At 40.9% G+C, this 5131-nt stretch overlaps 1 long non-coding RNA gene across 1 annotated transcript; it reads right to left on the bottom strand.

Moving 5' to 3' along the window:
• Nucleotides 1–201: 201 nt before the first annotated feature.
• LOC138803110 (uncharacterized) lies at nucleotides 202–1209 on the bottom strand. Its single transcript, XR_011364863.1, has 3 exons — nucleotides 1042–1209; nucleotides 655–858; nucleotides 202–459 (listed from the first exon to the last, which is right to left on the bottom strand). It is a non-coding gene; the product is annotated as an uncharacterized lncRNA (long non-coding RNA).
• Nucleotides 1210–5131: the final 3922 nt, after the last annotated feature.

The raw sequence follows: 5131 nt of genomic DNA, 5'->3' as shown, positions 1-5131 counted from the left end.
ATGGGAATAAATTGTTATCCATGTCAGCCCAGTTATACCTGTCATCATATACATAAGAAAATACACAATACATCCATGAATAGCATACAAAATAAACACAATAAGTACACTCAATGAATGATGCAGTCCACACACGAATGTGAATATATATCCCATGTTTCAATGATGCATTGAGCACTATTTTGGCCTCCCTGGCTCGATCTCAGTTCCTGAGAAGAGCCCATCTCCTTAGTGGCTCAAAGTCTGGTGTGATCACATGGACCGATTGCGCAGTTGGGCCTCCTAGGCCCCGAGTTCAAAACCCAGCACTGCCAAAAATTCACCCTGATGTGAGAAGCCAGTCGTTGCACCTGTTTTCCTGTGCTGTGCAAATTCTGGGTCAGAAGCCAGTTGTTGCACACGTTTTCCTCTCCTGTGAAAGTCCTGAATCTCACCAAGAAGAGGAATTCATAGGCAACCCTATAACCATAGGAACAGGTTGTCATCCATGTCAGCAAAGTTATACCTGTCACCATATTTAGTAAAATACACAATACCTCCATGAAATAGAGACAAAATAAAGAGAAGTTCACTAAATACAAGATGCTATTTACACATGGATATCAATATAGATTGTATGTTTAAATTATGAATTTATGACTATACTGGACGAACCTGGGGATAAATGTCAGATCCTGGGAATGGCCTACATCCTTAGTTGCTCACAGGTTGGTGTGTTCACCTTGACTTATTGGCCAATTGGTCCTACTAGGACCTGAGTTAAGATCCCAGCACTACCAACAAGTGGGTTGTGGAGTAAGAAGCCAAGTGTGAAATTGTCTTCCTTTTCTTTGAATATCCTTTGTGATCCTGAGAACACTGATAAGATGGAGAACATTTATACAAATCTAGATCCTCTGTGATAGGATGTCATCAATGTAATAAACGGAATGGGTATCATCATAGTACAATCAATGGTAAATAAATGAATAAAACAAAAAATTCAAGGAACAACCACACACATGTATGGACTGAACATCTATAGGTAAGTATAAATCCTACCTTTACAATGTATATAAATAGTATGTTTCCAGGGGTGGGGCTTGAATTCAGAGCTAGTAAACAGGCCTGACTTTCTTATCTTCAAGTACAGTGATCTTCCCCTTCATCCACATTGCTGCAGATTTACCCAAATCCTGAGTTCAAATCCAAGGTCTGGAAGAATATACATCATGAATTGCAAGGGAGAGAGCTAAATTTTTTATTTTACTTTTCTCAGTATGGGCTTGAAGTCAGGTTGTGGCAACTGTGCCTCAGCTTCGATCACCCTAGGCTGGGGTGCAGCCACTAGACCTACAGCTGCTTCTGGGATCCTAGACCCCCAGGTCTTGCAGAGAAAGCAATGCACACAAAAAATGTGGCCTTTTTATATTTTCTTCCTTTGCACGGTGACCCTCATGGGTCTGAATGACACTGTTGCAAAGGTACTTCACCTTGCATTGCTGTGGGCTGACAGACTATCTGGGAATCCATAGGCCCACGTGGCAACATAGGCCCTGATTTCAAATCCCCCTCCTAACACCAATCAATGGCAGGAGATACTAAGAAAATGGTTCCCATCAACAGGAAGAACAATGGAATGTTATCAATGTCAAGGTTCAATGAGTTGATCCTGAATGATGCTCCTATAAATTTAGACAGCATTATTTCAGGAGGCTAATTGGTTTTATTTAATATTTGAGAAGCATAAAAAAATATTATTACTTAAAGGAACACAATAATTTCAGGACACTGATTTCTTTAAGAGTGTAAGGATGAAAACAATAACATTAATTACATTGACGCATGATTAATACTCAGGAATTGGAAGGAATGTAGTCTATATAACTGAATAATATATAGACATCTCTAAAAACTATAAAAATACATATTTATTAGTGTACTGCCATCTGCATGTCAATCTGTCCTTATTTTACTAACACCTGTGGCTTGATCTCAGGTCCTGGGAACAGCCTGTCAGCTCAGTTTGCCCCAGGATGGCGTGCTAACCCTCACCCATTCATGAATTGGGCCTCGTAGGCTTGTAGGCCGTGAGTTCAGATGCCAGCAATACCCAAAAATGAATTATGGAATAAGAAGTTGATGGTGACACATGTTTTCCTTTTCTGTGAAAGTACTGGTTGTCAGGTGTGAAGTGGAATACATATGCAGACCTATATCTTATGTAATCAATGTAATCAATTTTTATGTGCCACAATAGTCAAAATAAATGGTCAATACATGAATAAAACAAAAAAAAATAAAATAACTGCACTGAATGCAATATGGAGTCAACATATGTATATAAATATAAATCATAGGTAAATTGTACATGAATAGGATGTTTTCTAGTGGTGGGGATCTATTTCAGGCCTAAGGAACAGACTTGAATTTCTTGACTTCAAGGAGGCCAGTTTTTCCTTCCCACACAGTGCAACAGAGTTACCAAGTCCATAGGTTCCAATACCAGTCCTGGCAGAAAAATGGCACCTTTATATTATGTAATATAATAGTAATTCTTAGGTATTGCATTATGATTCCGTTTTATGAATGTGATTGTTTAAATGCTTCATAAAGCATTAACTCACATCGATCATTTTCCTATAACATAATTGTATATAATTTTATCCTAGAATCATTCAGGAACTGCTCTTTCAATCATGACATACATTATATTCCATTGGTAATCATATGGACAGGATTAATTTCTTAGGATCTTATTCCATTTGGAAGTGGCAGAACCAGGATTCAAACTATGGGCTACAGCTCCCACCACTTAAACCCAAGGGAACTCACCAGTCTGTCCAAGAAAATCAGTAAGACCAATGATTAGGCACTCACCTGTGGCTCTCAGCAGTCTTCCTTGATACTTACAAGGCTGTGATGGGAGGATCATGGTCGAAGTCACCCTAGGCAGGATAGTCCAACTTCAGTGCCAACAAAGCCAGAATCCCTGTGGATCCAGTGTGCAAGGCCAGCCTTGAGCCAAAGCAGCTCACAGACTGTGCCCATATCCTCAGTTCAACGTCTGGGACTGGGAACAAACAGACATACACAACAATCTGTGCAGCCATCCGGCTAAAGCAGGTCACCCTCTTGTTTCCAACTGAATTTGACGTTGTTCCCCAGGAAAAGGACTGGGGGAGCTGCTGTCTTCTTGACTCCGCCCATGCTGCTTGCATCACAGAATTCTGGCCACACCCCCATTATTTCATGATTCTTTCTGACCAATGAGATACAAGAATGGTGGCCATGCTCACATTCCATGCTGCCAGGTAGCACCGGGATTCCCTCTGTTAGTTTACACCAGCAGTTGAGGAAGGTAGAGATGGCTTAGTGGTGAGGAAGAGACTCAAGGCAACTTTGGAATATAGAACGAAAATGAGATGGTTGCCCATGCCTCAGCGCCCTCCCTGCCCATGGTTCAGAATTTCAGACATCAGTCAATGGAACCCTGCCAGGCCCTGTAAAGCCCAACCTGGTCCCTGGCTCTGAGTCCATGTGTCTGCAATGCAACTGCCATCACTGCTCGCCCCACCTGGAGCAGCCTCAAGCAACTTTTCACAGCAGCACATGTGAGTGGCTGGCCCAAAACTACCCCTACCCCAGGTCAGACACCCCTCTGGGGGCACCGTGACCCCCTACTTGTGTCCACTCTCTGGCTCTGAGGAGCCACCTTTCTGTATTGGGCATTTCTGAAACAGAGCCTCAATATATGCTCTGGCTGGGCTGGATCGAGGTCCTCCTATCTGTAACATGTATGCTCCACCAGGCCTGGTCCTCTGTAGTTGGGATGGTAGACATGTAGCAACATGCGCAGTCATCAATTTAGATGGATTATCCCAAACTTTTAGTCCACAGCAGCCGATTCTTTTTTTTTTTTTTTTGTGAAAATACTGTACAGAGGGTTTAAAATTACATGGGCAAGATAATGAGTACATTTCTTATCAAGCATTATAGCTTCCTTCTTTGTTTCCCCTTCCCATCCCATTGTCTCCCCGCCTCCCTACCTGTCCCTAGACCTCCCCCTACCAAAGTTGTAAAGTTCATTTTCGACATACGACTTCTATGTCTCATTGTTGCAATGGGTCCACCTGTAATCTCTATTTAAACGATTTGTTTTTCCCCTTACCCTCCATAAATTATAACAACATCAAATACAGTGAAAGCAGGGATTATACTGTGGGGGAGAGACATAAAAAGCAACAAAGAAATAATCTTATAAATGTACCAGAAACAATCGTATGAAAGAAAAAATTTGAATACATATCTTAAAGTTCATTTCCCTAACATCAACTTATCTGACCTGTTTTTCTTGACTCAGACATATACTAGTTATTTCAAATAAGGCAAACCATGGGACCTATGTTTCTTTGGGCCTGGCTTATATCACTTATAATTTTTTCCAAGTCTTTCCATTTCCTAACAAATGGAGCACTGTCATTATGATGGAGGCATAGAATTCCATTGTGTATATATACTACATTTTCTTGATCCATTCATCTACCCAGGGGCATCTGGGTTGGTTCCATATCTTAGCTAAGGTAAATAATGCTGCAATAATCATAGTTGTCCTGGTAGCTTTAATGTGGTCTTGATTGTGCACATTTGGGTAAATGTCCAAAAGTGGGATTGCCTGGGTCATAGGGGAGCTCTATATGGAGTCTTTTGAGGAACCTCCATACTGCTTTTGAAAGTGGTTGAACAAATTTACACTCCCACCAACAAATTTACACTCACACCAACTCCCTTCTGTCCAAATCCACTCCAGAATCTGTTGTTATCAGAGTTCTTGATTATAGCCATTCTAACTGGGGTGAGGTGGTATGTCAAAGTTGTTTTGATTTGAATTTCATTTATGGCTAGAGAGGTTGAGCATTTGTTCATGTGTCTATTTTCCATCCTTCTTTTTTCTTCAGAGAAGTTTCTCTTTAAGGTTTTAGCCCACTTATTTATTGGGCAGTTGTTTCTTTGAAGATTTGTTGTTGGGGGATTTATTTTAGATATGAGACCCTTGTCAGTTGTATGGCTAGTGAAGATTTTCTCCAAGTTTGTGGTCTTTCTATTGATATTGCTAGCAATGTCCTTTGCCATGCAGAAGCTCTCCAATTTC

Source organism: Dipodomys merriami, unplaced genomic scaffold (assembly GCF_024711535.1).
Source record: "Dipodomys merriami isolate MVZ:Mamm:240054 unplaced genomic scaffold, mDipMer1.0.p SCAF_334, whole genome shotgun sequence".
Taxonomy (NCBI): Eukaryota; Metazoa; Chordata; class Mammalia; order Rodentia; family Heteromyidae; genus Dipodomys; species Dipodomys merriami.
Note: the sequence above shows the minus strand (reverse complement) of the source record. Positions and strands in the feature narration are given on the sequence as shown.